Genomic DNA, 27,953 nt, shown 5'->3' on the forward strand with positions numbered 1-27,953 from the left:
AAAATACTTATTTCTCAGTGTTTGTGATTTTCAGCTTAATTCATCCACTGACACAGGTAGTATTGTCTGAAATATTATCACAGATGTTGCTTATGTATACCGGCAATACTGAATGTTCTATCTTTAATATTTTATCTTTAATAAAAGTCTCAAGATACTCAGTTCCTCTTGTAATTAGGCCAAATATAAGTAACACCCTGTTTAAAAAGAATATCAAGCTAAATTTGTCAATGCATACCTCTTCCCAAATGAATGGAAATAGCAATGCAGACAAGATCTGATTTTGAACAGACCAAATTCTCCAACACCATGGATATTTTCATAGAGTCATGGAATCATTTGAGTTGGAAGGGACCCTTAAAGGCCATCCGATCCAACTCCCATGCAACAAACAGGGACACCTACAGCTAGATAACAGTGCTCAGATCCCCATCCAGCCTGACTTTGTGTGCCTCCTACCTTTCAAAGTATCAAGCAAATCTAAAGTAACAAAGTAACCACCAATGTTCAACTTTTTCATCTAGCAACAAGGAAGCAATGCCATTAAATCGAAAAGCTGGATGAGAGGAAAGTTCTGACAAGAGACAATGAAGCTGAAGATGGACAGAATCCCCTGGGGACTCTATAAAGCAGGTATAAATGGTATATATAAATAAAAGTATTTATTTATATAGTGTGTTATACCAAAAATTGACATTAAGTGGTAAAGCAGAGTACTCTGCTTTCTTTTGTAATTAATGAAGTAGAAATCTGTGTTAAAATGGAGAAAATTATGCGTGAATCCACAGGTGCATTACTCAGTGTTGGTCTGTGAATGTAAAGTATCCAGTGGATTCTATTGTAGTGAGAGCTTTATAGTAAAATTTACTCATTCCCTTTTATTTTGATAAATATTCTTGGTATGCGAACACCCTTCTGTTTTTCCAGAAACCTTCCTAAAAGCATGTTGAAAATGAAAAGCTTGAACATGCAGCTAAATTGCTTTTAGGAATTCCTTTGAGGTTGAAACTTGATATCTGCATTCTTAATGTAATAAATTACTTAAAGTCTTTTGTACGATATGAATAGGAAAATATAAAAAAGCACACACACAAAAAATCCAACCAGAAAACAGAACCAAAAGGCCAGATCATAAAAGAAGAAAAGGAGTGGGACAGAAAATAATAAATCTGGAGTATTTATTGAAAATCTGTCAGTTGACTGCCCAACATACAGAGCATATTATTAATAGATCTGATTGAAGGGAATACATTATGAGAATCCAGGAATCTACGATAGTTATATGATATTTTATGTCCTGAAAAAATAACATATTCTACTATACTGAAGGAAAATACAGAGTATTACAAAATCTGATGATAAAAATGCATGCTAGTTGTTATTCTAAAGAAAGGTTTTCGGCAGTTGGTATTTCTAAGAGAAAGCGATTCATTTTTCTCTACGGGAGTTAGAGTGGCTTTCTGATATGATAATGTCTGCTTTTTTCCTCCTGTGGTTTCTGTAGAAAGCTATAGGTCAGCTCTTTTTATCATGGAGAGACAACATTAGTCTGCTTTTATTTATTTATTTATTTATTTATTTATTTGGTATGTGCAATTAAAAATCTTAAGTTTGTTTAATTGAGAATCTTAAGAACAAAGTTATTAAATCAGGACTTGTGCAGCAGTATGACTTAAGGTAGTAGTATATGAAGGGCTGAGGTCTCCAACTCTTGTGGTTTTGGTGTCATCAGAACTGTTTGAGTGGCCATATCTATTATATAGCAGTTTAGGCCTTGAGGCATTGTTTTCAGATCATGATTAGTGGAGGGGTTGTTTGTGAATGTGGTGGTGGTATTCATTTAGGTAGTTTGACAAAACTGTGGTAATAATGTCTCAGAAGGTCATAGGCCAAAACTGTACTCTGACTTTGGCAGCTTCTCTTTTTAGATGCCTGCTTGATTTATGCTAGATGGGACTTTGTGAGTTATTGACTGTTTGAGTTTATTGAATATATGTTTGGGTTATTCAGAAATACTGATCACCTGTAAGTTTTTTGAACTCTGCAGCACCCCAGCTGGTGGGGAGACAGCATATTCTTTGAAAGGAAACCACTGCAGAAAGAAAACGAACTGTTCTCTACCAGAAAATTGAACAGCATGCGGAAAGCTCGTGCAAACAAGAATTACTGCTAATATGGGGACAGATGGGCTTGGCAGCCTGTCCTTAAATTGTCATCCAGAGGGAAAAAAGAAACAAACAAAAAAAACCCAACAACCTTAACTTGGAGTGCTTGTGATTGGGAATGGGAGATTATTGGAGATTTCATGGCTGATATGTTTGTTTTTGGAAAAAGAAAAACTTTAAGCTTTAATTCCTTTTTTTTTTTTTTTTTTTTTTTCCTCCTGTTAACTCATTGAATTTTTCTTGAACTGCTTGAGCTGAACTTCTATTCTTCATTCTACATTCAGGATACATGTCTCAGAGTTCTCTTCATCTGAGTGACTGGTCAAGAAGAAATTCATATTCAAAGAGCCATTGACCACCTCTGATTGTAAGCTTTATATCTGTCATTCAGTTACATGCCTGTGCCAGGTATCTACTTGGAAAACCTAAGATGCCCTGTAGAACATGGCATTGTTTATTCTTGTGATTACCCTTAGCTCTTATCCAATGTATTTTGATACCATTCCCAGTCTGTGTTGGAGTACCCATAGGAGTTCCTGCCAGATAGCAATACATAACAAAAGCAACGTACCATTGTGTATGTGTAACATGCCATTGTACAACTATTGTGCATAGCTTGTTTGCAAAAAAGCAGTGCATTACAAAACCAAATCCATTAGTGTTTATGCTATAATGAAACCAATGGCAATTTTTTAAACTAAAACACAATAAAAAGCAAACAAATAGAAGATGAAAACAAAAGCAACAAACCTCAAACAATAAAGAGGAAGGGCAAAAGGAATGTTCTGCATTTCCAGGAATCGGGTATGGATATGAACTGAGAGCTGAGGCCAGTTCCTTCTGAAGAGCCCACATAAATTTTGACAATAAATAATAGATGTCAATGCTCGGCAATAACTCATTAACAGCACCTTCTTTGTACTTGATGATGATCAAAAGCCTATTTTCTATATTGGGAAAAGATGCTGTTAAGATGGAGATTCAGATATCTTAATAAGTTAAAGTATCTGAAGGCCAAGTGCCAGAAAGGTAATTTTCCTATGTATGATCAGAGCTATACTGTGTGATAGAAAGAAAAAATAGTGAGAAGCTGCTTTGTGTGGTAGGTATCAATAGGTGCTTTTAGGAGTCATGTTACTTCTTGATGCCAGAAGCATCCACAGAGATAGGCAAGCAAAGCCATAGCTCATCCCTGGGTCCTTATGTGCCTCATAGGAGGCAAAGATACAGAAGACACTACATAGCTTCCAAGGGTAGACAGGCAGTTATGCCTGCCTTAGTTGGTAATAAGGCCATCTAGGAATCCTGTGATGACATTGGTGGGGAAGAATGAGTTGTTAGAGGCTGGGAGATATGAGCTACAGTATTTGATTTGGTGCTGTGTGTACAGAAAGCTGAGGTTTACTAGTACAGTTCAGTGCTAAGTCTTCTGACACTGCTTCATGTGTCATTCATTTATCAGGCTCTTTTCTCAGGCTTGCGCAAAGTTTTTTGCTCCTTTTTCTATTACTAAGATGGTTAAATGAAAGGCCAGAAAACTATAAATACAGATAGAGCTTTCCTATGTGTTGGCAAAGCCCTAACTAGAACTGGGAGCTGCAGGCAGGCTCTGCTGTTACAGTGAAGTTGTTGGCTCTCTACTGCAGCCAAGGGATTTGTGCACCACAACACAGCCTGACAGCCAAACAGCCTGCAGCATAATTCAGCACAGGCTTATGGCTACTGTGGGTGGATCCCTAACTCCTTGATGTACAGACAGCATCACAGCATTTCACCCCTTGATCTGCATACAGCATACCTTTCTCAAAGTTATTGTAAGTTTCAGATTGTATTGCTAGAGCAATGGCTTCTAAAACATTCAGTACAAGGCCTGTACAAGACCCAGTAGAGGAGACCTGACCTGTTCAAGATCACTCATTTCACACAAAACCAGTCTCTTCTATAAGGCTCACAATACAGAGTATGGACTTTCAAGAAGTCACAAACAAGTATCCCTTCAAGACCTCTGTCCCAGGATGACATGGTCTGCCCTAGGGCTCAGCTGCTACAGATTTTCAGAAAGGTGGCCATTCTTTTCTAGAATCTGAAGTAGCACTGACAGTAGACTTTTAATCCCTGATGGCAACCATAAGGCAGCAAACTTCTGTTATTTCACTGGCTTCAGTATCTGCAGCAGTAGCTCTTGTGTCTCTAGGCTGATGGGCAGTATGATTTCTTATGCACCCCATGCAGAAATACTCTGGGTATCTAGGGCTGGAAAGGTTGTTTCTGCTGTCAGGAAAGGCAGCAGTGGTAAAGGAAAGGGTTTAGAAGAGATGTTTGAAGAAAAAAAGGTTTTAAAATAGGCCTGGGAGAAAAAAGTGCAGCATATGAAAAGGCCATTGAGGCAGGAGAAAGGTGAGGTAGAAGAGTACATAAGTCAACCAGACCTGAATGCCGGTGTCTCACAGGAAGTCCAAGGACACAGGCGTCATTGCTGTCTTATGTAGCAAGACAAACAAATCAGTTTGTTTCAAAACAGAGCTCTTGGTGTTCTGAGAACTTTCTATTAAACTACGAGTGGCCTTACGCATAAATTAACATGTATATTCTAGGTGGTAATTGCTCATGATATAGACACAGAACAAATCATCTGGCTTAATTTCCTCTACATGATACCTTGTCTGCACACACCAAACTGCTCTGAAATTTGCATCAGTGTGCAAAGTGTGGGAGTGATGGCTTTCGTTTAAACAGCTCAGCACTGCCCTGCATGAAAATGCTGATGCAGCCACAGCCCAGTTTCCTCAGAAGGGACTTGCAGCTGTCTTTCCACACTGCACAGCAGTTGAGAGGGGACAAAGGGTTGTAGACTTTAGTTAGAATCTGTGACAGCAGCTACGTTGTACTTTTAACATTCTTAGAAAACAGAGTGTGCAAAGTTTTTCTCATGGGACAGAGGGTGTAAGGTGCCATGACCAGAGGACCGATTTGCTCCATATTTTTCAACTCAAAAATCCATCTTTGACAAGTGTATGTTTTCTATAAATGATTTTCAGTGTCAGAGTTTAAATGCCATGATTTAAAGAAGCACAATTTTATTCTTCATATTCGTTCTTATAGAAGCATTTTGTCACATAAAGCTTTACCTTATGACATCTTAAATGTTTCAGTCAAGCATATATTTAATGTTAACAATATGGGACAGGGAAACAAGTGAAGCTATTTCCTTTGCAAAAATGAGAGAACTGTTTTTTAGTTTACAAAGAAGACTTCATGTCTAATCAGATCAAAGCCTTTAGAAGAACTGAATAAACCTACCATAGACCTGAATTTTGAAGTAAGAAGAATCATGGTTGTGACGTGCACCCATTGGCACTGTTGAGGGCAGTGTGGTTCATCCTATTTTAAATGTTTATTTTGTCTGTGTTCTTTATGATGAAGACATTTGTTCTAAAAAGAAAGATTCTTTTTTCCAGATGGACATCTTCCACCACAGTCCACTTCCAAAACCATTTGCAAACATACCTTTTATTGAAGATCCACAATAATTTATCTTACGATCTATTCCTCCCCCCCCACCCCCCAAATACTTCTACTATTTCTCATAAAACAATCCCTTTATTATCTAAAAGCACAATATTTCTTCAAATGTCTTAATTCTTTCTTTTACACCAACAGATTGTTCTCCTGGGAAAGCTATTCATAGAAGATAAAATGCATTGATTCAATTAAATTGTTAATGGGAGTGCAGTTTTATAGCTGGAGATCTTGAAAGTGGCAGTGTGAGGACGAAGAGCGTTACACTTTTCCCCCAGGTTTAAGTCTATACCACTGATGTCTGACACATCAAATATCTGTTCAATAATTTTTCTTCCCAAGATGCCTTCTTAGAGAAACAAGGTGGACGCAAATAGTCCCTTGCTTGAATTATTACTTACTATTGCTTACTATTAAATTTGGATAGGATGCAATGTTTATGGAAGTGGAAAATGGAGAGTGAGGTGGATTCTCTCTGCCATGGCACTAAATAATGCAATAGAAAATTAAGTTTTTGAACATTATCTTTGAAACCAGCCATGTATATATATATTTTTTTTCATCTGTTTCCTGCATAATCCATATACATTCTCTTCATGTATACAAGATTTGTGGATCTTAGTTGACAGCCAGCTGAACATGAGACAACAGTGTGCCCAGGTAGCCAAGAAGGGCAATGGCATTCTGGCTTGTGTCAGAAATAATGTTGCCTGCAGGGGCAGCAGAGAGGTCATCCCTCTGTACTCATCTGTGGTGAGGCTGCGCCTCAAATACTGCATTCAGTTTTGGGCGCCTCACTGCAGGAAAGACATCGAGGCCCTGGGGTGTCTCTGGAGAAAGGCAACAAAACTGTGGGGGGTCTGGAGGACAAGTCTTATGGGAAGCAGCTGAGGGAGCTGGGATTGTTGAGTTTGGAGAAGAAGAGGCTCAGAGGAAACCTTATGGCTCTCTACGAATTCCTGAAAGGAGGTTGTTGTGAGTTACTCTTTTCCCAGGTAACAGTGATAGGATGGGAAGAAATGGCCTAAAGTTGTGTCAGGGGAGGTTCAGGTTGGATGTTAGGAAAAAATTGTTCTCCAAAAGAGTGGTGATGCAGAGGCACAGGCTGCCTAGGGAGGTGGTGGAGTCACCGTCTCTGGAGGTGTTTGAGGAACGTGCACACATGTCTCTGAGGGACATGGTTAGTAGGTGTGGTGTGATGGGTTGACAGCTGGATTAGATGATCATAGAGGTTTTTTCCAACTGTAATGATTTCATGTCTCAAGATGGAATTCGATTAATTCACAACTGAAATTATATAGCACAGTTGTTTGTGGCAGCTGGATGAAAGGGAGGTAAGAATTTCACATCAGTAAGCTGTGACCCTTGAGAAATTTATTTGAAGTCTGTTACAGAGAGTAGAGATTTTTAGCACAGGTTTATGTGTTGCTACCCCAGTATCAACTGTAGCAGGAAATATGTAGCAAAGATGTTAGGTAAACCAAAGCAAGATGTCTTCATAAAGTGAATGTATTTTATGATACTGTTAGCTAAACTCTTTCAAAAAATAGTTTGAACCTTGCAAGCGGAGTTTATGTGGCAGTGATAAGAGCTTCACCAAGTATGTTATTCATAATTTTTCACCCCAAAGAAGTCCATGAATAAGATGAATAAATGATCAACTTAGTTTAAAACATCAACATTCATTAGTTACAAACTAATTATTTCCTTTTGATTTCAGGTCAGAATGAAATTTAACATTGTCCATCTCTGAAGATTCCATTCAAAGGCTATCATAGAAGGTAGATTGATTGGAAGGGAATACTGAACATCTTTTAAATGTTCTCTTCTAGGAGTTTCAAGCTCCTTGAGTTGTAGCCTAGGTGATAGTTTCCCCCTAGAGATCTGTGCTTTTGGTAAGCTGCTTGGCTCTTGTTACCTCCTGTGTAGCTCATAACTGTTCATCTGGAAAGGATTAAAAACATAGCTAACATCAGCACCTTAAAGAAAAGAGTGATTCTGATTGAAGAAATGTGGGGTTTTTTGTTTTGTTTTTTTTCTACTTGGTCTCTTACTAAAAAAATCTGAATACAAGAGGGCAGTGTAGTAATTATGTAATGTAAGTAATAGATGTTCTTTAAATATCTGAGGAAATTCCCTTATACAGGGGATATAGCACATACAACTGATAGCAATTTATAGTAAAGAAAACAGGTGAAGCCCTTTCAATGACTGATTTTATTTATTACTAAGTTCTTGTCATGGTATTATAAATGGGTGTATTTGGAATCTGTAAGTATTATACACAGAGAAGAGATTTTAGGCAACCAACTGTAATTTTACTGTGAGCTTAATTTGATATATGCCAGTAAAACTGTAGTAAAAATAGTTAAAAGGGAGGGAGAAAAGGAAGACTGGGGAAATTATGTCCAAACATGTTTTGCCTCTATGTGTGCTGTAAAAATCTTCAGAATCCATAAATTGAAGTATTTTGTTCACCTACAGGTATTATAATCATTTCAAGGAAGTCACAAAACAAGGTGAAGGTCAATGAGAACGTGGTTGTTAGATGTCTAGCCTGAACTATGGGTGACTTGCTTTTCCACAGGCTTATTTTGGACACATTTATTTATTGCATATGTTTCTGAAGTCAGGAGCTGATGAGGGATATACCGGATTTCAAGATAATGGTATTTGCCACTCTATCAAAAATGGGCTATTTTGGGATCTCTGAAGTGTGGAAACTGAAAACTGGAGTTAAAGATTGATAATAAGTTTAAGAAAAATATAGTCTTACCTTGTTGGGTTAGAGTTTCTGTATGTGAATCATAGAATCACAAGGTTGGAAAGGACCTTTAAGATCATCCAGTCCAACTGTTCTCCCATTACCATTGCAACCATAAGCCACTAAACCAGATCTCATAGCTCCTCATCCAGATGCATCTTGCACACTGCCACTTCCCTGGGCAGCCATTCCAGTGCCTGACCACTCTCTTGAGGGAAAAAGATTTTCCTTTTGTCTAATCTAAACCTGCTCTGGTACAACATGTGGCCATTTCCTCAGGTCCTGTTTGTTGTATGGGAGAAGAGGCCAAGCTCCTCCTCATCACAGCTTCCCTTTAGGAAGTTGTAGAGTGCAATGAGGTCTCCCTTGAGCCTCCCCTTCTCCAGGTTGCTCAGCTTTTCTCTGTCAGACTTGTGCTCCAGACCCCTCACCAGTTTTGTTGCCCTTCTCTGGACACGTTCCAGTAACCTCAATGTCCTTCGTGTAGTGAGGGGCCCAAAACTGAACACAATACATGAGGTGTGTCCTCACCAGAACTGAGTACAGAGGAATTACATCTCTGCTCCTGCTGGCCATGTTATTTCTAGTGCAGGCCAGGATGCCAATTGTACTCTTGGCCACCTGGACACACTGTTAGCTCATGTTCAGCCAAGCATCAACCAACAGCCCCAGGTCCCTTTCCTCTTCACAGTAATCCAGCCACTCAACCCCAAGCCTATAGCGCTGCATGGGGTTATTGTGGCCAAAGTGCAGGACCTTGTTGAACCTCATCCCATTCACCTCAGCCCAGTGATCCAGCTTATCTAGATCTCTCTGAAGGGCCTTCCTGCCCTCTGGATGTGCATAAAGATTACTCATTCTTCTTTTCTGCTCTTTCTCTTTTTCCCAGAGGCACTGTGGCAATCAGAGCACTGAAGACCGTGAGGTACCTTGGGGTACTGTGGTAAATTCAGTATACCTGAAGTTAATATTTTTGCCTTTTTAATCACTCTGTACTACTGTTATATCTTCTGATGCTCTGGGAATGGTTGGAAGAAGTTTTCAGATTTTGTAAGAAACCTTCCTTTTGCAAAATAAGAAATGATAATGATAATAATTATTATTTTGTTAGTGTACTCTTTCCCCTAACTGTGCACATTGAGCACCAAACTACATAGTCCATGCATAGATCATCTTTGGGCACCTGCAGTACTGTAGAATTCCTGTAGGCAGAGAATTTAAAAGCTCTAGCTTTTTGCCATTGCTATCCCACTTGCTCGGTAACGATGGAGCACAAATACAAGCATTTTTGGGAATCTTATTTTCCCAGTTGAATTGTGGCCAGTATTTCAGTTGGAATAATTTAAATCTGGTGTCCTTTAGTTTCATATATACCGTTGAATTGTTCTGCACAGAGAGAATGTGACACCCAGCAAGGAACTGCAGTCTGAGACCTAGACAAACAGTTGCATTACTCTGTGGTAATGTAACTGGCAAGTTTATAGGTGAAACAGCCAGGCTTTTTCTTGCCCTTTTGCATGCTGAGAGAGTAAGAGCTGCTGGCTGGAAACAGAAATTAGTGTCACAATATGCTTGTATACAAAAATAAGTACTCCTGCTTGAGAAGTTTATATTACCTATATGTAGTTTATATTCAGTATGGGAAGTATTGTACATGTGTAACATGTTTTAGAATGGAAGAAACTTGCCTAGTACAAGTCTCTGTGTAAAATAGTGTTTCCTCTGTCATTGGTGTCTAATGGTGATGCAGTGGCACAGGCTGCCCAGGGAGGTGGTGGAGTCACTGTCCCTGGAGGTGTTCAAGAACTGTGTGGATGTGGCACTGAGGGATGTGGTAAGCAGAATTTTGATTTTCTTACTGCTCATTAAGCAACAAGAAATTATAAAGCTAAGGTTTCTCATAAAACAGTATATGAAAGCAGTTGTTACACTGTGCTTGACTGCAGGTTGTGGTTCACACTACCCTCTTGCTTACATTGTTACACAAGTTGTTCATCTTTTTCAATATTCCATCTATAATTTACCTGTTTATGTTTAGAATTTTCCTCCACACAGATATCTTTAACTGGGGAGCCTTTAGTGTACACAGAGAAAAAGGTAATATTTAGGAGGTCTTTCCCATAACTATTTCAGGCAGCCAGCCCATTCACTGGGGCTCTGGAGAGTTTACAGTGGTTGAATCTGTTTTAATGTAAGTGGAAACCTAGCAGCCACAAAGTCAAGGAGAATTAAAAGCTAAAACTAGGGGGAAAAAGAAAAAGTTAAAAAAAAAAAAAAAAGAAAAAATATGTTAAAAAAAAAAAGAAAAGGAAAAAGGAAAGAAAAAGAATATCTTGTTGTCTTGCACCTTGGCTTTAGTGGTTCCAGATCCCACATATTCATCATTTCAGTCCATCATGGAGCACAAAACCAGTGTCCAAAGCACACTGACAGTGTGCATAGATATATTTCACTTTTTGCACAGCTGAACCACTGTACATGTAGTACTGCACAGCAGTGCAGAATCAGACCCAGCTGCTTCATGACAGAAGACCTCGGCATAAAGCTGGCAAGTGTGAGGAGCAGTAGGTTTATATTAAGCACCATGGCAATTGGTACTGAGGAGGTATAAAACCTAACTAAGGGGTTATTAGGATACCAAAACACTTTGTGGACCTTTGGATAGTGCTAAAGCCTTTTATGGTGGCCAACTATCAATGAGACAATTGTTTAACATATACTTTAATATCTACTGCAATTGTTCTTCACTCTCTGTCTTAATCTGCTGTGTACTGTTGCTAGGTAAATTGGTTGTTATGTTTCATCCCAGTGGGGAATTGTGCAAGTGATAACTGCAGAATAGCATTGTTGGCTAATAAAACTGTAATTCTAAAATGAGCTTTGTTTTCTCCAGCTTATTACTTTTTCAGAAATTCTTCCTTTGGGATAAAAAACTGTTGAGTCAGAAAGGCACTGGGACAAGTGGTGCATACTTAGACACTAAATGACTCTGTTCAAGGGGTATCACCTCCCAAAGAAGTCAATCCCTCCCTAATTTGTGGCTTCCAGGCATAAGCTGCTTGTCCTTTTTCTTTAGCTTTAATGTGTGCAGCATCAGAAGGGAGCTGGGATTTAATGAAAACAGATGTCACCAAGAATAATCACAGGAAATCTTCACAAAAATAGTGTAAATTATACCTTTCAGTTAAGATCTACCAGGCAGTTTTGTTATTGTTATTATTGAAAAATCTTCAGAAAATGTATCTCACATGAATTCATAACCTTAAGTACTGGGAAAATCATAAGTAAAAATTTTAAGGCTTTTGTAGTTGTGTCTACAACTTTGGGATGCAACTCAGTGCTCAGATTCTATTTATTAACACTACAAAAAATGCTGAAGATTGTCTCTTGCATTTACTGTTATGAAGAATCAAGATGGGGTTAATATAAGTAAACAAAGCTGATAGGAATTAGTGGATGACAACAAGCTGAGTAGTGTGGTCAAGATGCTGGATGGAAGGGATGTCATCCAGAGAGGCCTCAATGGCTTGAGAGGTGGGCCTATACAAACCTCATGAAGTTCAGCAAGTCCAAGTGAAAGTTTCTGCACCTGGTTTGGGACAATCCCAAGCTGGGCAGAGAATGGATTGAGAACAGCACTGAGAAGAAGGACTTGGTGAATGCAAAATGGAATGTGAGTTGGCAGCGTTCTTGTGCATTCTGGAAAACCAACCATGTCCTAGGCAGCATTCAAAGAAACATATAAGCAAGTCAAGAGAGTGATCTTGCCATCTTCTGTTGTGAGGCCTCACCTGGAACGCTGCATTCAGCTCTAGGGTTCACAGCATAAAAAAAGGATATGGAGCTGTTAGAGTGGGTCCAGTGGAGGGACAGAGGATGATCAAAGGGCTGAAGCACTGAGTGAGCTGGAGTTGTTCAGCTTGAAGAATAGAAAGTACTGGGAAGACCTTATAGAGGTCTTCAGATAATTAAAGGAACTCTACAGGAAAGGTGGGGACAAATGAACTCAAGAAACTATGAAGCCATTTGACGATATTCCCCTTGACCAGTTAACATGCTTGCAAGTACCTATTTGTGGAGCACCCACTGCTACAAACTAGTTTGTATTGAGTCCCTCTTCTGAAAAATTGTGTGCACCTTGTCATCTTGTTGTATTAAAACTTCTGTGCTAGGGGCTGACTTTATGTAACTGGGGGAATGTAGAGCAATATTCATTTATAAATGTGGCTGAAACTCGCTGGTATTTCTTTATCAAGTAGAGACCTATTGCTTTTGATTGCAAAAGACTCAAGGACTTTGGAGATAGATTGAACAGGGATCCCATGAGACACTGAATAGTTTGACTCCCATCCCAGGGGAATGCTGGAGGGCCTAGAGGGTACTCACTAGATAGATGTGAACCAGTAGATAAGATTGACCCGGGAAGATTGAGAGCAGGTACTCTGTGTAGATGCATGCTAGTGCAGGAAACTATTTTAATAATTAATGATGGCCATAAAGCACAATGTGGCCCTATTACAGCACAGAAAGAAAGTAATTATGCAGACCCTGCTGCAGTGTATTGATTGACTGACTTGATGTATAGTTTAGTTTAGGCTTTATTCTTTGAGAAGTGTTTTATGTGGCTGTGTTTAAAAGTAAGGAGTTATGGTTGTGCTTTTGCACACCGTGGAATTTACAAACTATATGGCTTTCCAAGCCATTAAAAATCCAGTATTGTGGGAAAGAAAAAAAAAAAAGAAAAAAGAAAAGAAAAGAAAAAAAAAAAGAAAAAAAAGCTTTAGAACAGGTGAAGAATAAAAAGGTGCAAAGGACCCCATAAACCTAAAAGTCTTGGATGGGATGTATGGTCATTTACACAGCTATGGCTGTGACTAATGGCACAGTATGCATACACTTTTCTTCTTACCCTTGCCTGGTTTTGTTAACTGAGAAACGTGAGTTTTGGATAAAAAATTTTCTACCAATTGCCTTTTTCGTTACTTTTTTCTTTCTTTTTCCCTCCCCTCTGTGTGTAATTTGCAAGTACACTTCTCAGTAGCTGTGAGTATACTTTATATTTTCTTTCTCCTTATGGGAACAGTCCAGAAATTAGCTTTGGAGTTCCTGGAATGATGTTTTCAGATCATTATCTGTATAAGTCCCATTTACTTTAATTGAGCTCCATTTAAACTTAAATATGTTGTCTTGAAAATTGTTTTCCAGAACTGTCCTCAGAGAATCATCAAAAAGATTCTGTGCTTGAAGAAAATCAGTTCAGTGTTGCTAATGCTGTGACTGTGTGAAGCTAACATGACCTCTAACCATTTTTCAGGACTTTTTTCCGACTTGATATAGAGTTCTAAAGAGTTTTGTTCCTTAAGTAACGACGGAGCACAAATAGGGTCAGCGATATCCTGGTTTGTTTGCTTCAGCCTGAGTTAAAGCACAGTCTACTCCAAGTAACTAGCTAGTTAGTCTTTAAGCAAAGAAAGAAAAGAAAGGCTGTTCTGCTTAGGTGCTGTTTACACTGTTACTTCTGTTTTATAGAGGCTGCATCTCACAGAGTTACCTGAGACAGAAATTGAGATTGTCCCCAGGAACTGCTGTTATGGCTGCGACTACATGAGATGGCATTCATGCTTCATGTTTGGGGCTGAAATGAAGTTTCAGGGTGTAGGACCAAAACTGTCTCATTCCCTGCCTGAAATCTGCAGTGCTTGTTTCTTAATCATGGAATCATAGAATGGCTTAGGTTAGAAAGGGACCTCAAAGCCCACGCCACCCCAACCCCTGCCATGGGCAGGGCTGCTTCCCCACTAGCTCAGGCTGCCCAGGGCCCATCCAACCTGGCCTTGAGCGCCTCCAGGGTTGGGACACCACAGCTTCTTTGTTCAGCCTACAGATTTGTTGGGCAGCATATATTCCATCCTCATTAAATATAATCAGCTGAGTCTCTTTTCCAGTACAATGACAAACTGTAGCAGGCATATGTTGTGCCACAATAGAAAGAAAATTAAAAGAAAGGAAGTGGGTGAAAGTGTGTACAAAATTGATGCCCAAGACTTTTCCATAAAAGAGATAAGTACTGCCAAAGTATTGTGCTGGGGGCCTCTTGGAATGTAGCATGGTGCTCCAGTCCTTCTCACCTTTTGATTAAGTTTCTTTTACATAGAAAAGTGAGTATGAGATTGAGACTAGAACTAGGCCAGTGTGTGGTCACCACTAGTCCCACCATGAGGTAGCCAAGTATATAGATGGTCCCTAGAAGCTAGGAAGCAGATCTTTGTCTAATTACATAGAGTAGGTCGGGTATACAGAACATAGCTGTAGACTCCTTAGTTTTCTTCTATAATGAATGATGAGAAATAGATATGTCTAGTGAGTTGGTCTGAGCTAATCTTTGGAGGTGCCTCTCTCACTGAATATAAAAGGACTCCGGGCAATTGAGTTTTCAATCAAAGTCCCTGATGGTAATAGGATGATCTGAGGACTGAGAGTTCTTCTGTAAGGCCTGAGCAAGTGATCTGTCCTTTAAACTGTTTCAGGAGTCTGAATACTTAAAGTGTTCCTAAAAGCCGAGATCCCAGGACAGATTCCACTGTATGTGAGGAGTAGGAAGAGCAATTCACTCACCAGTTTTTGAGAAGATGGGAAAAAAGGAGACAGATGCACTGAAATTGTGCATAAATTGTATTTTCCAGAGACAAAATAAATACTATTATAACTTGCTGGCAATGTGCTGCTATGCAATCTTTTGTGATGTAAGTTTTTAGCCTGAAGGGACAGGAAATTAATCAATCCTAGCATGCGAGTGTCAGTAATTGTTTTTTCTAATATGAATTTGAAATGAAATGTACTGCAAAGAATGTTTCAGTTATAGGAAAGATCAATCTACTCCTGAGGCCCCCATTTTTGTTAATAAGTTGCTTCCTTGCAAACAGAATCTTACTGATCCTTAAAGAATCCAGGGTCTTGTGTTTTAAAAACACAAGCTGCTGCAGGCAAGGTGATTGCAGCCATTAGTTCTTCTTTATGTCAGGGGAAGATCTGGCATAAAATACCCAGAGGATTCCTAAACTGTTTTGCCAGTGCCTTAAAAACAGAAGTCCTTATTGCATTCACAGGAGGAAAATCAATGAAGTGGGAAACCTTCCCTTCATTAATCTGTCTGATGAATCAGAAAGTCAAAACAATTGTAAATGAGAAATATTGCCCAATTTTCTTATTTTTTGAAACATTTTACATCCTGCCTTCTTGGTTCACGTTTTCTACATTCTTGGTAGCCATGGAAAGTGAGCTGCAATACTGTGGTATCAAAGCTGTTCATAAAATGGTTGTTTAGCCTTTCTGAAGCAGAACTGACCTTTTCAGACCAAACAGATGTGCTTTCGTTACAAACCATAATTTTTAAATAATAATTGCATTGCCTTAATCTTTAATAATGTTTAGAATAAAAGTGGTCAGAAAACCTCCCAACAGTAAAAAATCTTCAAATACAGAGAAAGTCTTTAATATCGAAGTTTCGTCCAGAGCAACTCCAGTTCAATGACCTCTTGAGGGATTCTGGACAGCACTGTTGAGTTTCTTGGTGGGTCTGCCTGGATGTGGAAGAACCAAAGAACTGAATTTTCTGGCCCTATGGTTTTGGAAGTAGTTTCTGTGGGAAAACATGAGTTAATGATATCACATCCATGTGGCAACTGCTTGTTTACTCTGTTATCACATTCTTTGTGTTTGCAGGTGGTGGTAAAACTCACTGCCAAAATGTTATGATTGCTGTTGAACATTGCTGGCTTTAACAGATTTTATATGTTTTCTTTCAGAACTTCAGTGAGAGACCTGGGTAATGAGCATACATCCCCATCATCAGCTCTGTGTTGCCCCATTCTTCTTCCTTGCCTTTCCCTGGCCTTCATTACTTGCTGAAGGTAATATTTTTCCCTCCCGAGAATGGACTTCTAAGTGACAGAGAATGTCTAGTGAATGCTTTTACTGTAGAAAACAGAAGGGAAAAACCTCAGATTTATTCCAGAGGAACTTGGGAGGATTCACTAAGGAGAATAATGCTGCTGACATCCCAGTTGAAGTGGCTCTATACTGATGCATGCAGCATGGGAAATAAGCAGGAGGAGGAACTGGAAGGCACAGAGCAATTAGAAAACTATGACCTAATTGCTATCATGGAAACATGGTAGGACAAATCACACAGCTGGAATACTATGATTGAAAGCTACAAGCTTTTTAGAAAGGATAGACAGGGCAGGAAGAGTAGGGAAGTTGCTCTCAACAGTAAGAATTGCTGTAAGCAATCCAGGGGACTTCTGGCATTCACTGAGGATGACTTCCTGGTGCAGGTCTTAGACAGACCAACCAGAGGTGAAGTGTTACTGGACCTGGTGCTCACCAGCACAGAGATCATTAAAGAGATTAAGACTGGAAGCACCCAGGGCTGTAGTGACCGTACCCTGGTAAAGTATGTGATCTTGTGGAGGATAGACCTGGCAAAAAGCACAGTCAGGACCTTGGACTTCAGGAGAGCAAACTTCAGCCTATTTAAGACATTACTAGCTGGGATTTCCTTGGAAACAAAGATCCCAGGGGTTAGATCCCCCTAGGGACAAAGGAGCAGAATAAAACTGGTAGCTCTTTGAGGATGCACAAGAGATCTCTGTTCCTCAGTGTTGGAAAACAAGTAGAGGAGACAGGAAACTGAGCAAGGATTTGCTGATCAAGCTGAGGGAAAAGAGGACATGTGCAAGCAGTGGAAAGAGGGATGGGTAGCTTGGGAGGAATGAAGGAGTGCTGTCTGGACATGCAGAGACAGAATCAGGAAAGCCAAGGTGTGAATGAAACTGAACTTGGTGAAGGATGTGGAAAATAATAAGAAGGGGTTCTATGGGCAAATAGGTCAGAAGAGACAGGCCAAGGAGAGTGTATCCCCTGTGATAAATGTGAAGAGAGAAATGTCTACGATAGACCTGGAGAAGGCTGAGGTACTCAATGAACTCTTTGCCTCAGTCTTCACTGGCAGTCATGTTTCTCATTTCTCTCACATCCCTGAACATCTAGATGGGAGATATGGAAGCATCCCCCCCACATGTAACAGAAGAGCAAGTCCAAGTCTAAGACCACCTCATGAGACTGAACGTATTTCAGAAGTCCTATCCAATCCAAGTCATTCTATGATTCTGATTTAATGATTTTATGATTCACTTTCTCTTATAGCTGGTTACAGTCATGGCTTCCCTTTCTCCTTAACTTGGGCATCTTCTGTCTGCTGGATGTTAGTGGCAGAGGTTGTAGTTCGCTGGGGAAAGCTGTAAGAGCTGTGGAGAAGAAATGAGGGAAGATGTCTATGGAAGTAAAAGTGGAAGCTGATGCTTTGTAGTGATTCTCTGCTGTGCTGGATAATCTCTCCTCCTGTGATAGAAAAACCCCTTGCCATGGCTACAGCTGCATACTTTTGCTAAGAAATAAATGCAGCCTGCAAGGCCTATAAGACAAAATCACTAACAGCATTATTGCCTAGCCTGCCATAGCAAGCCATCTTTTAGAAGGGAATTTCGCAGTTGAGTTCAAATCACCGGGAATAGACTGCCTCCTGACCACGCTCTTCATCACCAAAGATGTATCTTCATGGGCAGATGATAACAAGCTTAAGCATTTTCTCAGTGCTGTGGTGCATGAGCTACACAGTTTAATAAGCTTGAGTTGTGCTCAAGTGAATATTTAGTTGCCTGTAAAAACATGATCTGTGAGCAGAATGAATTTCAGTTTTTTTCTGCCATCTTTCCATCTAGAATAACCAACATCAGTCACATTTGTTTTCCTTTTCATTTGTCTTAGAGGATGAAAAGGAAAACAGTAAGAGTGACTGGAGCCCTGTTGACATGAATAATCTTTTTGGTGTTAGCATCCAGCCAAGTGGGAGATTAAGTTTAAATGTTTGAGAAAACATGTTTAGGTTCAAATGGATGGATATATTTATTTATCTTAACGTGATACATTGGGAGGAACTAGAAACGTTGTATTCTGTGCAACAATTTGACCTGATCTATAAAAGAGCTCTGTTCCAACACAGGAGAAGCAGAGCGTCTCTGAGCAAAGTGTATTATCTGGAAAGGATGTGTTAGCACAAAATGCAACTCTGTATCTTGCCACAACTGTATTTAGAATCCACGTGGACCAGAGTCAAGAAAGATGGTAGCACTGCAAACTATGACTTAATTTCACTTGCACAACCTCTTACAGCATTGTCAGCCTTATTTCTAACTTGGAAGAATAGATGCAGTTTAGTATGTTACACAGGAATGCATGTAAAGGATGCTTTGTGAATTTCTGCCCTGTGTATCATTGTACACTACCCTTAATATTGATTGTCTCACACAGAGCTTCATGAGCAAGCCAAAATGCAGAAAATGTTACATTTACAATGATACAAATGATACAATTTACAATGTATCTGAAATTCAATGACATTTAACAACTGTTGTCAGAATCATAAGTCTCTGGTTTATATTTTTCTGTGTCTTGCCAGTCTTAGATTTTTCTTCTTTGACTAACCACTATTTGCCAGAACATTACTGGTGAAGCCTAATGCTTGTACTCCTTGTGACCCTACTGGATTGTCATGTCAGATGTAGCTTCATTCTCACCATTGCCAACAGCCTGAGACAGTTTGGAATGAAGCAGATCTTGAAGCTTCCAAAAAATATGTTTCATATATTAACACTGTCCTTAGAGCAGGGACATAGACACCTAATGTTGTACATAGCTATTACAATTTATAAATAATTTATATCTGTTATGAAGCTCAGTTTAAAGAGTCCAGCATTGTTTTCTCCACAATTTTACCTAAATTCTTCAAAAATGTCTGAAGTGAATAAGTCTTTTTCAGCAGTATATATCTGGGACATGGCTATGCCAGACCTCTAGCTTTGAAGATGAAGAGGCTGTCTGTTTTCCTGACATTTTTGCACCTTGTCTGTGTAACTAAACATTATCTGGAGAGCTGTCATCTTCTCCTTTCCAGAGTGAGTGCCTTAAAAAGTAGAATGAATAATCCTTTTAGTTTGCTTCAAAAATAATATAAACTTTTAATAACATCTCGATGCTCACTCAGTAGTGGTGAGTCACTGGGGAATGCCCAGTGCAGCTCCTACAAAGAGACCGACTTGCAGGAGGATGCTCTATGGGACGACCCAGTTAGTCCTCCAAAGGCATCCACACAGGGGTGTTACAGTCATTATTTCTTTTGGTTTACAAAAGGTATGTTTTTCCAGTGGTGATTTTGCCCTGAAAATTTGTACTTAAAGAAACTGTCATACTTGTCATATCTCAGCAATCACAAAATCATCAAGTTGGAAAGACCACTATGATCATCTAGTCCATCAGTGCCACATCCACATGTTTCTTGAACGTCTTCGGGGACAGTGACTCTGCCACCTCCCTGGGCAGCCTGTGCCACTGCCTCACCGCTCTTTCTGAGGAGAAATTTTTCCTAATATCCAACCTGAATCACCCATGGTTCAACATGAGGCCATTCCCTCTTGTCTTATTGTTGTAGCTATTAAAATGTCTGTGGAGAAAGCACTCAGAAAAGTCAATGTTTCTACAATTTGAAAAGATTTTAAAGATGAAATGCTACACTTAAACATCAGAACTCTTAAACATTCAGAAATCTTAATCAGGAAAAAATGAAACAGTCAGGTGTTGGAGCACTGTAATGTTCAGTGGCTGAAGCTAGACGGAACCGATAATCATATAACTTCTGAAAGGGCAGATATTGTTTCTAAATTAGATGATTGTCTTTGTAAGTTTCTTTGCCATACTTGGTAACTGGCAACTGCTGTTAAGAGTAATTGGTCTGTCTCTTTAAGCTCCCAGAAACTATGGTCACCTGAAGGAAATGGGAATGTAATGTTCTCAAAATGATTAGCAAATAAAGTGAGGAAAATCATTGTTTCAAATTGAATCTTTAACCTACAATTCTATCATGGGTGGCATTTTTTATTCTGCCCGTGGCTATCATAAAATCAAATTATTTTTCTGTTGTCCAAGATTTGTTTCAAATAAAGTAATAAAGAAAGAAACGATGGGGCTGGGGGAGATCTTGCCCATCTTTCTTTTCCAGGCTCTCTGATGAATCATAGTCACACATGTCTGAGTAATCAATTTCACCAGCACATTCCCCAAATTCCCCAGCTGTAACTAAGACAACGCGGCTAGAGATTGAACATGCCTTTGAAAAAGGAATGAACTTAATTCACCCAGCTCCTTTACACCCTGTTAAGAGTAATTAAGTGCCTTTTGATCAAGGTGACAGTAGATAGATAACCTTCCAGCACTGTGGTGACCCCTGCAAAGTAAGTGCGGGGCCACAAGGGCAAGTCAGGACTTCTTTCTCCAGCCTGTTCCACTAAATCACTCTATAACTGGGGGATGATGTAAAAAAGGGTATGTTATTGTGTATAAATATATATAAACATACATACGTTTGTATAGATGGATAGGCATCAAGCTTATGTTCATGGACTCTGTTGGCAAAGGATACCTTAATTCTGGCATTTCCTCACTTTAGAGTGCTCTGCTTTGTGAGAGTAAGAGATTTACTTTTCTCTTGCTTACATCAGGGCATCAGGCTGTGTAGCAAGTCCCTGAGAAACAGGTGACACGAGAGGAAACTCAAGAGGCCAGAGCCAAGAAACATCATTCCCACTGCTGGCTCCACTGTTGCTCTCTGCTGTGGCCTGGGGCACAATCACAGTCGCATCCCTCTCTTTTGGTGACCCCACCTCTGAGGAGGGGCAATCTGGGTTGTGCCTGGCAGGGATTCTGAAGAACAGCTCTTCTGCTTCAGCCTCCAAGGGCACTCCCATCCTGCCAGCACCTACCTGGTGCCCTCAGTTAATTTTGGGAGAGTTATCTGGGTACAGCTGATGAATAATGTGGTCTGAAAATGGGAAACAGAAAATAAAACAGTAAAATATCCATTTTTTAATTGGAAGAGGAGAAAAAACAGCAGAACCTTGCTTTCATGCATAAATAAGTCTAGAAAATACACCTACTTTCCATATTAGAGCCAATACATTAAAGTGTACTACTTCCATTTATTGGTTTCCTCTGTTTGCTGAAAGTTATCCTTAGCTGCTGACAATAGTTAACTGCTGTTATTCAACATCTTCTGCTAGACTGAGAATTATTCACAGGAGCCAAGATAATATGAGCACTAAAAAGACCTGATCCTTTGTGACTGGCACTTGTGCTCTCCTGTATTCATCATCAGTCACCTAACTGTAAGGCTCCAGTAAAACACTGAAGTCACATCACATGTATCAAGCAGAGAGCTGACTAATTGCCTACCAGTACCAAACTGACATTTTGCTACAGCAACAGATGATTTTACATATCCTTCTCACTGGGTCACAAGAATTTAAATGTTATATGATTATTAACCAATTTATTTTTTCTGTTTTTCTGCTTCTCGTGTATAAATTTGCAACTGCAACAGCTAACAACAACCAATGTTTTCTATTACAATAGACTGGAATTTACTACAAGAATCCTCACAGGATTGAAGATTATTTGCGATAGAGAAATACTTCATAGAATCATAGAATCACAGAATGGATTGAGTTGTTAGGGACCTCGAGGATCATCAAACTCTAACCCGTAGTATAACTTCCTTATATAGATTTAACTTCTTGTTTCTTCACTAAGTAGCAAGTGAAAGTAAAATGTTTCTATACGCTCAGCCTTAAAGTTAGGCAGACCAGCTAAAATCTCTTCTAAAGTGATATTCTGTCAATCCAAAATTGTTTTTATCACCTCCAACAATTATTTTGGAGAACACTAAGTTCTCTCATGGAAGGCAAGACCTTATTTCACCGCAGATAATTTAAGCCAAAATAAATATCTACACACTGTGTGCCCCGGTGGCGCAAGTGGTAGGAATGCCACCTTGCAACACCAGGGCCCGGGGTTCGAATCCCCCCTGTGGTGCAAGTGGTAGAAGTGCCGCTCTGCAGCACAGAGGCTCGAATCCCGGGAGTTGGACTCGATGATCTCTAAGGTCCCTTCCAACCCACACGAGACTATTACTATTACTATTACTATTACTATTACTATTACTATTACTATTACTATTACTATTACTATTACTATTAATTACTATTACATTTATTGGCATTTAAGCCATTCTCTCCCTCTTTTATCTGTAGCTATGTTTTCCTATTCCACCTGAATAGGTATGAAGTGAGATCATTAACTTGGCATACTCAGGAGGACCACAGTATGTCCACATGCCTCTCTTTTGATGCTTCTCTGTCTAAATTTTCTTCACCCAGATAGATTAGAGTAGACTGATAGGGAGCAAATTTTATCTCTGGTACTGCAATCTACTACTAATTATGTCAGGTAATAACTTTTATAGCATAAAGACAATTGTTTTCTGAAAGGAAGAAAAAGAACTTTTTTCCTCAGGGGCCAAGTTCTGTCACCTATTACTCAGACAAAAAGACATTCTGCACAATGCGTTTTCCATTCAGTTTTATAATTTAATGTAATTTATTTTTAAAAAATATTATTGTTTTTAAATAGAAGACACTCATCTGTCTTTTTGATAGAGCTCTACATACTGTATGGATTCACAAAAGCCAGGGAAAGCTACCAACTGCTTTGGATGACTTTCCGTGAAGATCATACATAAAATACTGAATTTAAATCTATTCTTCCACCTTTTGTATGCCTTTTCAGTAGCAGATACACAAAGGAACTTTATGCTAGAGCCATTGTAACCTCCATACAGAAAAAGATAAAAAAGTAGAATAACCTACTTCAGAAGTAGAGATATCTCTATTGGGTACACAATACACCATTCTCATTATCACCATTATTCATAAGCATGACTCACACCAACAACCCATGTGTGTTTATTTGAGCTCCTTTTCCCATTTATTGTTCTCTACAGAATCAGAGGTGATGAGGTGAGAGTATGTTGACATTCTTTTATATATTGATTAGAAAGGAAAAAGTATCTGCCTTGTTTCTATGTGCAAGTAAGCATAAAATATGTCTGAATTTCTTACGCATTAAAGAATCTGCACTGGGTCATGAGCAGTCAGCATTTACCCAAGCCCACTGTCACATGAGCTTTTCATGAAGAAGAACTCCCAGTAGCTTTATAGTAAAAGATATACACAAATAATAGCAGATTAGATACATGTTGTCAGAGGAAAGTGAACAAAAAGCTGACCAAAAAATACCAGATATAGACCTTACGTGGTTATACATTAGAAAGATATTCTGATCAGTAAATGAAAATAACTTTTGCTACCATGCACTCTGATGGCTTTACTTGTTTGTCCCTCTCTTCATATTTTAACAATTCAGGACTCCCTCAGGTAATAGCACAGTGTCAGAAAGCAACTGCAGTTTGTTCATCCTTTATTAATATGCGTTCCATGACATGCTGTCATTTGATTTACAGTCGTTTTATGCATCCATCTCCTTGCCATACTTTAGGAACTTCTGTACAGAACCAGGCACTTGCATGTGCATGCATCTTTTGTTGAAGGAGGTCTGCTTTGCTTCAGATAATAATGGAGGTCGGATTCTGGTGTAAGAGAGTCTGTCCCCCTCCCCCTCTTATTTCCCCTAGACAGAGGACCAAAAGTCAAGTCTCAGATTCCTATTTATTTTCCTATGTATGTTGTATTTCCCTAGAAGTTATGTGTTATCTGCATCTAACAGGTCTGAGAGAATTTGTTTTCATAGAATCGCCAAGGCTGGAAAAGACGTAAAAGATCATCCAGTCCAACCGTTTACCTATTTCCAATAGCTTCCACTTCCTAATGTCCAGCCTGAATATCCCCTGCTGTAGCTTGAAACCATTCCCTCTGATCCTGTCACTAATGACATGAGAGAAGAGGCCGGTCCCCAGCTCACTACAACCTCCCTTCAGGAAGTTTTAGAGAGCAATGAGGTCTCCCCTGAGCCTCCTCTTCTCCAGGCTGAACAATTCCAGCTCCCTCAGCCTCTCCTCATAAGGCCTGTGCTCCAGACCCCTCACCAGCTTTGTTGCCCTTTTCTGAACACGTTCCAGGGCCTTAACGTCTTTCTTGCAGTGAGGGGCCCAAAACTGAACACAGTACTCAAGGTGCGTCCTCACCAGTGCTGAGTACAGGGGAACAATCACCTCTCTGCTCCTGCTGGCAACACTGTTTCTGATGCAAGTCAGGATGCCATTGGCCTTCTTGGTCACCTGGGCATACTGTTGGCTCATGTTCAGTTGAGCATCAATCAGTACCCCCAAGTCTATTTCCTCTAAGCAGTCTTCTAGCCACTCCACCCCAAGCCTGTAGCCTGTTTTCTTCCTAATGCACTTCTAGCAATCTGGTTAATCTTGTAAGAAGATAACATGGCAAGATAAAACATGTAAGGTGTTTTCATTCAGTCAATAGCTCAATGACAGGCTCAGCTAATAAACATTATAGGGAAATCCTGGATTTCTAGAGAATTGTAGTCATGCATCCTTCAGCTTCTTAGGTCATGTTTTATACCTCAGGATAAAAACATGTGTTACATTTTTATCTTTTCAAACTGAGTTGAATAATTTGTCACAACCCAAAAAGCTTGAAGTCATGCACTTCTTCAGCATCAGTTTTCCAAATGGCTCCCTCAGTCATGTGAATTATTCCTTCCTTATGGATGATTTCCACAGAACTAAGAATCTATGGTCATTTTTATAAATCACTATGCAGGTGTCTGTAATGCAGCACTTCATGAAATTCTCTGGGTGTTTACCTCATATAGGTTACAGCTAATTTTAAATATTGGCTGATTTTGGGACTGGTAGAGTCTAGCATATGAAAGTAAATGTTGAATCTTCTCAGATCTACTGAGGATGAAGGAATAATATACTCCTGGGTGGGATGGTAAGTGTGGTGTACCATTTTTTTTTACAGGCAAAACTGGCTGGGAAGCAGTGGATTTACTATATATCTGTGGCTGCTTCCTCTGCCATGCCTTCGTTTATATCCTCTTCGCTCTAGGATAAATGTAGCTCATGATATGGATCTTCCTTCCCTGTATCTGGGATAGCATTACAAATACACAGGTCCTTCTACAGATGTGCAGATAAAAAGGAGCTTGTGCACTTTCATGAACAGCCTTCATGTAAATTGCTTCCTTTTCTTTCGGTTGCTGCTAACTGCCTCCAGCACTGATTAATCTGATTACTCATAGCAGCTTGATGTTACTTCTTGTGTGGCAGTCCTTTTTGTCACTGAGAGCAAGACTTGCCCATGTGTAATATGATAATTTTAACTGCAAAGCTTTGCACTTCTGAGGATGTACTGGGCCCTGGTTTGATTCCCTGCTTGAATTCCCAGTGCTGGCAACAGGAATTTAAAAGGAAAATGAAGTGAAGAAGACATCATTTTCATGGAAAAAAAAGAATACCTATATTCCATTTAATGTAAGTTATTTTACCTAATCTTATCAGCATCACATCAGAGCATCTTCCAGTGTGAATAAAATTAAAAAATCATACCTGTTACTTGTGGATCAATTTTCCTCTCAAGGTAGACAATAAATATCAAATTCCATAGTACCTGATTCTGAGTTAAGGTGTTTACTTCTAATAAAATAATTCAAATCTCTGATGTACGCATTTCTTGGACTATCATTGCAACATAATTAATCCTGTGTAATTACTGGTGATGAGAGTGTCACCTTCTAACATTCAAAACACCAGAGTGTATTTAAAAATTTGAAATACAACTTATCTTCATTAATCTGTGTGGAAGCTTCCTAAGATGCATAGCTACTTTGGGCTGTTTTTGTCAATGTTGGCTTTTAAAAATTCAGCTAACACTAGCTTTGGCTACTTCTGAGAATGAGATTAGGAGAAAATTGCTTTGTTGTATCCTATGTCTGTCTCTAAAAGAAGTCAGACCAGTTATCTTTAAGGTATTCTACCCCCGACCTGGAAGTCTGGGATGGGGAACAGAGTAAGTCTCACACAGTTCAGGCCAGAGAAGTACTACTTCACCTGAACAGCTACAAGTCCATGAGGCAGGATAGGATCCTCCTGAAGGTGCTGAGGGAGCTGCCAAAGGTGATTGTCAAGCCACTTTCCACCATCTGTCAGCATTCCTGATCAATCAGAGAGGTCCCATAGGATTGGAGGCTTGCCAAGACTCCCATCTACGAGAAGGGTCTAAGGAGGATCTGCAGAACTATAGACAGACCTCGGTGCCAGGAAAAATTATGGAACAACCCATATTGGGTGAGAGAACTCTTGGCATGTGGGGGATCAGGTCTAGCCAGCATTGGTTCACAAAAGGCAGGTTCTGCCTGACCAACCTGACCTCCTTCTAAGACTGGGTGACCTGCCTGGTGGGTGAGGAAAGAGCCATTGACGTAGTTGTAGACTTCAGCAAAACCTTTAACACTGTCTCCCACTGTATTCTCAAGAAGCTGGCAGCTCGTAGCTTGAACAGCTACACTCTTTGCTGGGTACAGAACTGACTGAAGTGCTTGGCCCAAAGAGTAGTGGTGAGAGGAATTAAATCCAGCTGGCAACCGGTAATGAGTGGCAATACGTATGGGTCAGAATGGGGGCCTGTCCTGTTTAGTCTCTATTGATGACCTGAATGTGGGGATCGAGTGCACTCTCAGTAAGTTTGCAGATGACACCAAGTTGGGAGGATGTGTTGATCTGCCTGAAAGTAGGAAGGACCCTAAGAGGGATCCAAACAGGCTGGATAGTTGGGCTGCTGAGGCCAATGGGATGAAGTTCAACAAGGCTGAGTACTGAGTACTGTGCTTCAGTCACAACAACCCCATGCAGTACTACAGGCCTGGGACAGTCTGGAAGACTGTATGGAAGAAATGAACCTGGAGGTGTTAGTTGACACTTGGCTAAACATGGGCCAGCAGTGTACACAGGTGGCCAAGAAGGCCGGTGACATTTTGGTTCATATAAGAATTAGGATTCCCAGTAGGAGTGGGGAAGTTACTGTCCTGCTATGTTCAGCTCTGGTGAAGCTGAATCTAGAGTGCTGTATGTTTTGGGCCCCCCTCTACAAGAAAGACATCGAGGCCCTGGAGTGTGTCCAGAGAAAGGCAACAAAGCTGCTGAGAGATTCTGGAGCACAAGTCCTATTGGGAGCTATTGAGAGAACTGGGATTGTTTAGTCTAGAGGAAAGGAGGCTCAGAGGGGGACCTTAACTCTCTCTACAACTCCTGAAAACAGGTTGTGATGAGGTAGAAGTTACATTTGTCTGAATTAAATCCATTAGCTATCTAGCTTTCATATTTGCTACAACTGTGTTTAATATCACACTGCATTAGCACAGTCTGTTGGATCTCATTTTTTCCCTAGGTGACACGTCTATTACCACCAGAGAAGCTTTGCAGTTACAGCTTGACAGCTGCTATAATGTAGAAGTGGTTTACTTTACCCAGAATGACTGCAACAGGACCTTGGAGCTCTAGAAAAATGCTGCCCAACGCAAAG

At 39.8% G+C, this 27,953-nt stretch overlaps 1 long non-coding RNA gene across 2 annotated transcripts; it reads left to right on the plus strand.

Annotated features, from left to right (window-relative positions):
- The first annotated feature begins 522 nt into the window (after window positions 1-522).
- On the plus strand, window positions 523-27,953 carry LOC107324899. Of its 2 annotated transcripts, none has more exons than XR_004305429.1 (4): window positions 523-633; window positions 2,450-2,532; window positions 16,254-16,358; window positions 27,819-27,953. It is a non-coding gene; the product is annotated as an uncharacterized LOC107324899 (long non-coding RNA). The 2 variants fall into 2 exon arrangements; XR_004305428.1 differs by lacking the exon at window positions 27,819-27,953 and adding an exon at window positions 17,500-20,712.

This window comes from Coturnix japonica, chromosome 1 (assembly GCF_001577835.2).
Source record: "Coturnix japonica isolate 7356 chromosome 1, Coturnix japonica 2.1, whole genome shotgun sequence".
NCBI lineage: Eukaryota > Metazoa > Chordata > Aves > Galliformes > Phasianidae > Coturnix > Coturnix japonica.